General features: G+C 49.3%; 1 long non-coding RNA gene across 5 annotated transcripts in view; it reads right to left on the bottom strand.

Moving 5' to 3' along the window:
* The window catches only part of LOC121032849 (uncharacterized), a 20,562-nt gene extending 10,351 nt beyond the window's left edge, over window positions 1–10,211 (bottom strand). The window contains exons 1-4 of one of the 5 annotated variants that reach the window (XR_005791544.1): window positions 8,414–10,203; window positions 8,115–8,263; window positions 6,844–6,976; window positions 2,144–2,241 (exon numbers count right to left, since the gene is read on the bottom strand). This is a non-coding gene — a long non-coding RNA (uncharacterized LOC121032849). Of the gene's footprint in view, window positions 1–2,143; window positions 2,242–4,390; window positions 6,977–8,114; window positions 8,264–8,413 lie in introns of those variants that run through there. The other 4 variants (XR_005791547.1, XR_005791546.1, XR_005791545.1 and 1 more) reach the window with 4 other exon arrangements.
* Window positions 10,212–10,444: the final 233 nt, after the last annotated feature.

Here is a 10,444-nt window from a genome sequence, read left to right as displayed (position 1 = left end):
TCCTCCTCCCCCTCCTCCCCCTCCTCTTCCTCCTCCTCTCTCTCTCCCTCTTAAAATAAATAAACTTAAAAACAATAAAAAATAAAAGACAACCCAGCCTGTACATGCCACGCACCAACCAGCGGTGGAAGATAGAGATGGAATGGTTATTCCCATTTTACAGATGGGGCCCTTGAGTTCTTGAGGGTTGAAATGCACTGCCATGGTGGCGCACGCAGCAGAACTGGGACTAAAACACTCCCATCCCCGATGTCTTCGTTACTCCTCCAAACCCACTCCAAAGAGCTGAGCTCAGGCTTGGCCCACGCCCAGTCATCCCAGCGATACAACTGCTACCCAGCATGCACTCGGCTGCAGAGTATGAACAGATCCCGCGCCTTGCCTCTAAGAATTTATGTTTCGAAAATCACAAGATTTGCACAGTGAGCATGAAGATGTCTGTAGAAATAGAAAAAAAGGAGTGAGAATATAGCAATCGCTTATTTTTATGCCTTCATATGTTTTTCTATCAGGACATAAAAATCTCTTACCTCTATCCGGCAACAACATATTTAGGAAACGGTCCCCCCGAAAGCTATAGACCAGGGATGACAAATGTGTGACATGTGCCCTCGTAGTCCCTGGGGACCTTTGTGGTAGATGGTCCCCCCCCCCCCATCATGGCTCTCTTCCCACTTAGCACAGATGCGGCCTCAGAATCCTTCCTAACACAGCCCGCTGCTTAGGTACATAATTGACACATGATTTCGAACGGTGCGCCAACCTGGGATTTGCTGTCCTGTTACACATCTGAGGCTTATTATTCTAGAAAACGTAAAAAGAGTGAAATTTGGGTGGTCTGCCCTTCCAGTGGGCTGCTGCTTGGTATGTTTTCTCTTTTCTACCCCTCCCCCCACCCCTTTCCCCAGCCCCCAGACAAAGTGCTTAGTGCAGCCGATGGCCAGGCGCTGGGTAACCATGGTTCGAAACAGAAGTTCCACACCTGAGACATGTAAAACGTTTGTAGAGTGACAGCGGTTTACAACGTAAATGATTCCTTTGCAAGGCACACCTTCCCACCCACCCCTTGCAGACTTCCTGGAACAGGTGTTCTTTGTAAAAGACCCCACCCCCCACCCACCAGCCAGATGATTCTAATGTTCCCCACCCCCCTAAGAATTGGAGCTTGAGAAATTATCCTTCAGAGATATCTGCCATGTCTCAGAGGATTGAGTCTTGAAGAGTGAGTCAAATTGCTTGGAAATTGTTTGTCGGGAAACTCAGCCGTAGGAATACGGTGGTGAGGGAGGTATGTTGAGCACCAGCTGTGTTCTTTATCTCCTTGCATGGCATCCACTCCCCCACTGTCAACATTAGTGACTTCCAGGACTAGGAACGTTATAAGGAGCCTCAACCCCTGTGCTGGGTTGAATAACGTTTCCCCCAAATTTCACGTCCACTCGGAACTTCAGGATGTCGTGAAGGGTAGGGTTGAGGTGAGAACATACAGGATTCGGGTGGACCCTGAATCCAACGAGCATGTCCTTAAAAGAGAGACACGCAGAAGAAGACCATGTGACTACAGAAGGCGATTGCAGTAATGCGTTACAAGCCGGGAAAAGGCACGGATAGTGAGCAACTACCAGCAGCCAGGCACAGGCACGGAAGGATTCTCCCCTAGAACCTTCAGAGGGAGTGTGGACCTGCCAGCGGCTTGATTTGGACTTCTGGACTCTAAAACTGTGAGAAAATGCATTTCTGTTACTTCTTTTTAAAAAATGTTTATTTATTTATTTAGGGAGACAGAGACAGGGGATCTGAGGCAGGCTCTGTGCTGAGAGCAGCGAGCCTGATGCGGGGCTCGAACTCACAAACTGTGAGATCACACCCTGAGCCAAAGTCGGACGCTTAACTGACTGAGCCACCCGGCTGCCCCCGCCATTTCTGTTATTTTAAGGTGCCAGTTTGTGGTAATTTGTTACGGCAGCCCTAGGAAACGAATACACCTTCCAAATGATAAATCTCCCAATTCTTTAAAAACATTTTTTAATGTTTATTTATTTTTGAGAGCGAGAGCAAGCAGGGGAGGGGCGGGGGAGGCACAGAATCTGAAGCAGGCTCCAGGCTCTGAGCTGTCAGCACAGAGCCCGACGTGGGGCTCGAACTCAGGAATTGCGTGACGGTGACCCGAGGCAAAGTCAGCTGCTTAACCGATGGAGCCACCCACGCTCCCGGCTCCCAATTCTTTACTCAGGCTCTGCTCTGAGGAGAAAGGAAACACCAGCCAAGATATCACACCTTCCTGGGTGTAAATCTCCCTGTAGCGCAGATGGGGAACCTGAGGCACAGTCTTGCCCACAAAGCAGCGATGGGCTTCGTGGCTGGCAGGAGGTCAGTGGTTGTGCGAGAGCCGAGAGGCCACAGCGGCCCCGTGGGCTCAGCGGCCCAGCAAACGGAGGTAACCCTGTGGGCTACTGGGTGTCAGAAACAGGGTCTTAAAAATGCAAAACGTGAGACCCTCTGTGAGCGATGGTTGTAGACTGTGGGAAGAGCGGGGGTGGGGACCTCGGCCGGACAGGTCTGTAACGGGTTCTATCACCAGACACCTGACCTCCTCGCGTGATCCCTGGTTGTGAAGATACCGTCCATCAGGCCGCCCTGCCTGAGAAAACGGCTTTAACAATCAGCTGCTCAGAAGAGAATACGAAAGTATTTCTCTTTCTCTTGTTTGATGTTTTTCAATTCACTGTTTTTTGAGAGCTCCTAGATGCAGCTCTTCTTTTTTTTTTTTTATTACATTTCTTTATTTTTGAGAGGCAGAGAGAGACAGAGCATGAGTGGGGGGAGGGGCAGAGAGAGAGAGGAAGATAGAGAATCCGAAGCAGGCTCCAGGCTCTGAGCTGTCAGCACAGAGCCCGACGCGGGGCTCGAACCCACGAACCGTGAGATCATGACCTGAGCTGAGGTCGGACGCTTAACCGACTGAGCCCCCCAGGCTCCCCCGAGAACCGCTCGATTCTAAGCTCGGGCTCCCAGCTGGCGGGGGCTGACCCCTGAAAACTTGAGGAAGGGAGGGATCAACAGAAGCAAATGAAAAGGAGGACAGAGCATCTGCCAGCAGTGTCTTTGCATCCCTTGGGCCTTCCGTGTGTTGCCCTTTCCCTCTACCTTCTTCCCCGGGACAAAGCTCACTTGTGCCCTGCTCATCTGCCTCTTTACTCCTCTTATCTCGCTAAGGATGACTCAGAGGCACTGCTGGGCCAGGGAAGTTCTGCAGACTGGCGTGGTAGCCATTGGACGTCTGTAGCAATAACATGCAGCTAGAGGAAGGCCTTTGTGCGCCAGGAGAAAAGGCAGTGAGACCTTTGGCTGTGGGTTTCCAAGAAAGGCAGCGGCTATTTCATGCCGCACAAAGGGCTGGCTGGCCCAGATAGATAGAAACCTTGGGACTGCTCACATCTCCTTCCTGGTAGCCTCCCCTGCCTAGCCCCGTAACAGAAGGAGCTACCCAGAAGCACAGAACAGGGCTGAAACATTACTGCCTTCAGACGGGTTCTAGGAAGGGCCATTTTGTATTCTGTAGATGTGCACCAAACCTATGCTTTGTTTTCACCACTCCTGAACCGTATTTTGATAAATTAGAGTGATCTGGGGGGATGTATTCCAAATAGAGGTTAGTTCCTCCCCACCCCCACACCCCGTCCCGGGCATCACGTTTCCCAGGATGCTGTAGAAATTCAGTGATGCAGAAGGATGGTACCTTTTAAAAGTCTGAAGAGGCCCAGGAAAACTGCCATACAGCGGGGTGGGGAAGAGGGGTCAGTAGCCTCTGGGGTGTATGGGCGGAGCGATCCTGACCTGCTCTTGACCTATACCCAGATCTTCTACAAACTATTAATTCCTAAGTAGCTCTCAGCTGCAAAGTCATCCCTCCCTGGGGCTCTAGTTAGCTCACCGGCAGGATGGGCAGGGAGTCCTCTGTGATCACCCAGGTCCCATCTCTTCCTAATATTTCCTAATCTTGAAACCCATTTAGCACTCAGGTTACCCTCAGATGCCCAGTGGTCCTCTTGGATGGCTCAGACTCCTCCCAGCCCTGAAAAGCTTGCAAATGAAAAAGCGGAGAACTTGTAGCTCGCTGGTCTCCCCTTCCCAGCTAGCAAGCTTGCAAAACAGCCCCCCTTCCTGAGGAGTGGGGAAAATGAATCCGTTAGAAATAAGAGGGCGACAGCTCAGGTCAGGGAACAATTGACAAGGGGCACCTTCAGGAGGGCTGTTAGAGAAGATGAGGCCTGTGGATTTCCTCCCCATAAATTGTCACAAAGTTGTAGACGCAGACTAATAATCGTGTTGTCTACTATGTTGACTGCATCAACTGCAGCTGGGAAGGGGCGGGGAGAGAAAACTACTACTACGGTAACTGTTTAAACTTTATTGAGTAAATAATTATCTCTGGGAATTTAACAAGAAACAAAACACAGCATAACACCCATTAGTCATCTGTTAGAGGTCTAAGGCTTAACTATATATTTAACACGTGTTTTTTTGGTTTGTTTTTTGGGTTTTGGATGTTGTTGTTTTAATTCACCCTGGTTCAGCGTAAGACGTGAGCTAATCATACCTCCAGGGGGTAAATGACTAGTTCTCTGGATAAATTGGGTTTTTGTTTTCATCTCTTCTTAGAATCTTTAGGGTTTGTAATTTATTTTGAACCAAAGGCAAGAAGGGAATAGAATATGCAGGTGTCTTGAGGGGACCCATGTGAGAACCAGGTGTGGGCGTGGGGGGAAACAAGTCAGGTGGGTTCTCCACGGGTCCAGCGCGCAAGGACCCAGAGAGGTGCGTGAATGTCGCTTCGAACAAGAAGGGAGGTACACAGCAGAGGTTTGGACACACTGAATGGTCTTTTAAAAAGAGTACTTAGTGAGCCCTCTTATAATATCTGTGCTGGGCTCGAAACAAAGGCTCCATGGACAATAATGGCAGATTCAATGTTGTGATAAAATGGAGAGATGGGAACCTTTTTCCTTTTGATCGTAAGAAGTCAAAGCCTATGTGCGTGGCTGGTGTTGACTCTGCCGTCGATTCAGAGGACGGCTCTCTCTGACTGAGAAATTAAGGAATGGGTCATCATCTGGGGCCCTGGCCTCTGAGGTAAGGTTTCCTACTCTTGGTCACGGTTACATCTGGATTCTCTTCCCACCCGGGGCACATTTAGGGAGTTGAAATTGCCATGGCCAGAAATGCGGGCGGTTATGGTGACTTGGGGCTAAACAGTAGAGCTCTGTCCTGACCCAGTGCGGGGTGGGGGCTGTGGAGACTCTGGAGGGAGGTGCCAGAGAATTCAGAGGTAGGACCCCCTGGCGAGATAGAACACTATGTATTCTCGTGCTTCGAACAGGTTCAGATACAGCTGAGCCATTTGCTAGTGACGGGACAAGAACTTTCATGAAAAGGTTGGGCTACCTGTGGATTTCCTCATCTTAAGGACACCACTCCCTGAAGAACCCTTTTGGTTTGCAACTAAGCCTAGTTCCTTGCGGGGAAAGAAGAAAAAGTGTACAGAGTTTGTGCTTCCCTTCATCTTTGTTGGCTAAGCCATCTGGTTCTAGTTTGAATCTCCAGGGAGTGTGCGCTGATTGGCCTGGGTGCTACTCTAGGTGCCCCTTCCCTGGCCAGCGCACCTGTCCCCCAACTGCCTGGAGCTGTTTCTCTGGAGAGCTGGCCTGGCACACGGAGCCTGCCTTGCTTGGGGGGGGATCCCCTCTGCCCGCAAGCACCCTGCCCCATGCAGGAAGCACCCTGTGACTGACCAGCCCCTAGGGGCCAATGACAGGAGGACATCAACATGGGACAACTCTGCCTTGCAGTTCGTGTTCCAGAGCTTTCTTCAGGTCGAGTGACCTTAGGTCTCAATAATTCCCTAGAGAGTTTTGTGCTCTTAGGGGTCATGGTGGCCTTCTAGCCACAATCCTGCATTTAGGAGCAGAGGCCCGCTCCTCTCGCTGGTGAGTCTGGTGCTTAAGATTTACTCCAGCTGTGTCCGGAGACTGGTTTCTGTCCCCCTTAACCAGCTAACCCCGGCGTGCAGCTTTGTAGGGGAACGGCATGGGAGCCAGCTGAGGCCTTCGACTCCGGGAAAACAGCCCGGTCTCCCAGAAGAGAGACCAAGGCCAAAGCTTAAGGCAGTAATAACAACTTTGATTTATAATGAGAACTATTTGTACATAATTACTGAAATATCGATTGCACATTCAGCAGGGTGCTTAAATTAAAGACAAACCAAATCTGGCAACAGCACCGAAAGAATCTTCTTGCACGGTTGCCGTTTAGCCCTTTCCTACAATAATCTGGTGGGATTGTATAGAGTGCAGTTCAATTTACTGAGCATTGCCTTCAATGATGATGGCTCCTCGTTGTGCTTGAGGGGTTCCCGGTTGAAGGCAGAAAACAGTTACCATGATGCAATGTCAGTTCTATGTAGGGCAGAGTGAGGTAGGAACAAGGATGGGGGTACAAATAAATCTGGCGGAAGGGATCAGGGAAAAGATCAAAGGTGGACCAAAGGGAGGAACAGACTCCGGACACGAGAGAAGACCCGTCCGATAAGCCAGCATGGAAGGAGCTTTAGGGATTTCTCTCAAGCCACATTTTACAGCTAAATTCAAATATAAATTCATAACCATTAACTTCATATGGGCCTTTGAAGTGTGATTGCTGCCTGGTATATGCACTCTTATTCTGCAAACTTCCCAGGAACTGCCTCCCGTTACCTCTTAGACGGCCCCCCCCCCCCCCAGCCCTCCACTTTTCCACCCACACTGACCTCTGCTAAGGAAGTCAAATACAGCCGGTGCACCCTACCTCTGAGCCGCCGTATTTGCTGTTCTCTTTGTCCGCAGTGGTCTTCCCCTTCAATATTCTCATGGGCTGCTCCTTCCTCCTTTTCAAATCTTTACCCACATGTCTCGGCGAGGTGTTTTTCTGTCCTTCCTATCTAAAATACGGCTCTGCTCACACCCAGTATTCTCTATTCTCCTTCCCTGAGTTATGTTCTCAAAATATCATGCTCTGTATTTTACTGACTTGCTATAATCTATTCTGTAACCTATGTGTGCACAGCGACTTTCGTCTGTTTTGTCCGCTGCCTCCAATGGTAGCTGACTTGTGGCAGATATTAAATATGTATTTGTTCAAGGAATGAAGTGACCTCCTCAGCTATATTTTAATTTGCTGTTTCACCCACTCAACACGGTGCATTTTTTTTAACTTTCACATTTCTATTTTTCATTTTTTCACATTGACTTAAAAAAAAATTTCTCCCCCCCAAATCCTCCTGGTCATTTTTTTTTTTTTAATTTTTTTTTTTTAACGTTTATTTATTTTTGAGACAGAGAGAGACAGAGCATGAACAGGGGAGGGGCAGAGAGAGAGGGAGATACAGAATCTGAAACGGGCTCCAGGCTCTGAGCTGTCAGCACAGAGCCTGACGCGGGGCTCGAACTCACGGACTGTGAGATCATGACCTGAGCCAAGGTTGGACGCTTAACCGACTGAGCCACCCAGGTGCCCCGGTCATTTTTTTTTTTTATAGTTTCTTATAGCTTGCCTATCTTTATGATTTTTCTTTCTTTCAGTCTTTACATACTGGACACATTGTCACTTTATATATTTTTGCATCTGCTCATTTCATTCATTACCTAAAGGAAGGAGGTTGTATTCCGTGACGCATAATTTCTACTGATTCTCACTCATGGTGGCCTGTTTGCTTGTAGGTTTCAGGATCTTTGATTGGTTGATCCTAATGTGGGGGAAATCCTGAGGGCCTAAGATGGGGCTGCTTTGATCCTGAGAGGATGTGAGTCTGCTTCTACTGAGGGCGGGGACCCCGTCTGAGTGTAAATGCAGGAGTCTCCATTTTTCCTCCCCATCACCTTTGGCTGCTGGCCTGTTCCTACCCTCGTCATTGCGTCATTACCATCATTACCGCGCCACCCCTGGCCTTGGAGCTCAAGGCAATCCCGCCTCCCGCATTCCCTTGTTCCCCAATGTTCCTCCTACTCTAGATCCCTCTCACTTCCCCTCCCCCCGTCACTTAACAGGATCCCAACAATGCCATAAAGAGCCTGTTTTACACAGGATTCGTTGTGCAGCATACGATACTGCTAGACGCAATCCAGGATTTCCTTCTGCTCCCATGCACGTCTGCATAATTATAGACTCTTGTTTGCCAAAGGCGGGCCGGAGCGGTCTCATGACTCTTGCTGTCTCTCAAGCAGGGCACCTGGGAAACAGTGTCCCCTCTGTAAGTCCCGATTTGCCGGTTAATAGGTAAGCACCCAATCAGGCAAATTAACATGCTTCACAGCTACCCCCCTTTAAGCGCATGCTCTAGTTCCGTGCAGTAAGGCCGTTCCTAATGATCCACACTCACGTTCTGGAGAGAGCTTCCCTGCGTTCGCTCCCGAGGATTACTGCAGTGTTGCTGGTACGATTTTCGCCCACTGCCACCTCCAAACCTGTTGCCAACTGTGGTTTGGAGCGGCTGGGCCGGCATCCCGGAGGCCTGTTTGTTTGTCCTAGTATTCATTACTACTTGGCTCGCGCCCCATCTGCCAGTGCAGAGTTATTTATATCGAATCGGAGAAGTCCTGGTGAGCTTCCCCGTGTAAGTCACATCCTCAGAATGTCTTGCATCCCCGAGGACTTGGCACGTGGGATCCTCGCAGGAAACCCCTCCCTGCTGACCCAGGGGGAAACTCCTGGTCTCCCTGGGAAGTGGCAGCTGGTCCAGCCATCTGCTTGGCTGATAAGGCCTTTGCATCTCGGTCAAGAGCGCTGGCCCACAAAACCTGCAGTGGAACTTGCCCAAAGAGGTGGTGACAGCTGAGTCACAGAGGATAGCATTGAAACTGCAGTCCTGGGGGATGGAGAGAGCCTCCCAGGAGTGGAGCCAGGGTGCTGAGTCATGCCCCTCAGCCCCGCGTTACGTGCTGTGTGTCAAGGCTTCCAGAAGAAGGGGGCGCTGGCTGCAGGTCACCAATGCTCCCAAGCCCCCGGGGGCCTGTTCTGCGAGCTCTGCAGGTCTGAGAGTGAGCAGTGCCTCCCCCTTTGATGACTAACTGTGGTCAATGTCACATTCTAGCTGTAATTCATCAGCTCTCATGTTTTCAACCAGCACAAACCTCACTGCAGCCAGCGTTTCACTGTGAGACACAGGATAGAGCCAAGTGAAGGTCTAACTCAATTAACAGATTAACATGAGTCCACAGGCGCAGATCTCTACAGACATCTGATCAGCCCTGAAAGAAATCAGGCTGGGGGTGGAAACGGTCCAATGATCATTTTAAATGAAACAGAACAAAGCACCGGTCCGCCAAATCCACACTTCCATGGGCGTTTGTAGCAAGCAGTATCAGAGGCATGATGTGAGGGGGAGGAGCCCGTGAGAAAACGTATGGCCTGGCAAAATGCTGTGCTGAAAGTAAATTTTCGAATGGAATGTATTTATTTACAAGTGTGCCACGCGCTATCAAATCACGGTGTGGGGAATCTGCGCCTAAGAAGCCTGCCCCATCCTATAGCTTCTGGAAAGGAGTTTCTGCCAGGGGAATATCAACATTGCACCACCAGGCCTCTGTTGAAATTGACTGGGCGCAGGGAGGTGGCCTAGTGTGGGTGGTAAGTTTCAAAACAGTTTTGAAACACCCACGGTGCTTGGCATCCTGGGTTCTGTGGTAGGCAGAGTCACACTGGTGCTGTTTCCACATCCACGGAAGGTTATTCTGATTCTACTAGGATAAAAAGACCATTTCTAGTTCCAGAAGAGCAAAACCAGCTGTTTCTGGATTCATCTCTTTTTCTCTTAAATGTAGCCTGTTGTCACAGACTGTTGTCATTGGTTAAATTTTTCCCTTTGCGCTGAAAGATTCCTTTGTCATTCTCTGAAGGTTAGTCAGAATAAATATTACAATTTGGACTTTAAGCTTAGGACAAGCAGATATTAACTGTTCTGTCACTTTTGTTTCTGGAGAAAGGCAAACAGATTGCGGTTTGTAGAAATTCTGCAAAGTTTGACGGTGTTTAATAGAGAAGCTGTTCTTAGGGGTTAGCAGTCGATTCCAAAGAGAAAACGATATACGTAATTAACATTACCCCCTTTTGTTCATTTGTGAACATTTAAAAATATTTTTTAATGTTTGTTCATTTTTGAGAGAGCGAGTGTGAGCAGGGGAGGGGCAGAGAGAGAGGGAGACACAGAATCCAAAGCCGGCTCCGGGCTCTGAGCTGTCAGCACAGAGCCTGACGCGGGGCTCGAACTCACGCACTGCAAGATCGTGACCTGAGCCGAAGTCAGATGCTTAACCAACTGAGCAACCCAGGCGCCCCATTTGTGAACATTTTAAGAGATTTTTTTTTTCATTTGATTTTTATCGTGGGATATAAAAATATCAGGAATAAAAAC

This window comes from Herpailurus yagouaroundi, unplaced genomic scaffold, assembly GCF_014898765.1.
Source record: "Herpailurus yagouaroundi ecotype Mexico unplaced genomic scaffold, PumYag 142, whole genome shotgun sequence".
Taxonomy (NCBI): domain Eukaryota; kingdom Metazoa; phylum Chordata; class Mammalia; order Carnivora; family Felidae; genus Herpailurus; species Herpailurus yagouaroundi.
The sequence above is the reverse complement of the archived record's forward strand: the minus strand, read 5'-3'. Positions and strand labels throughout refer to the sequence as shown.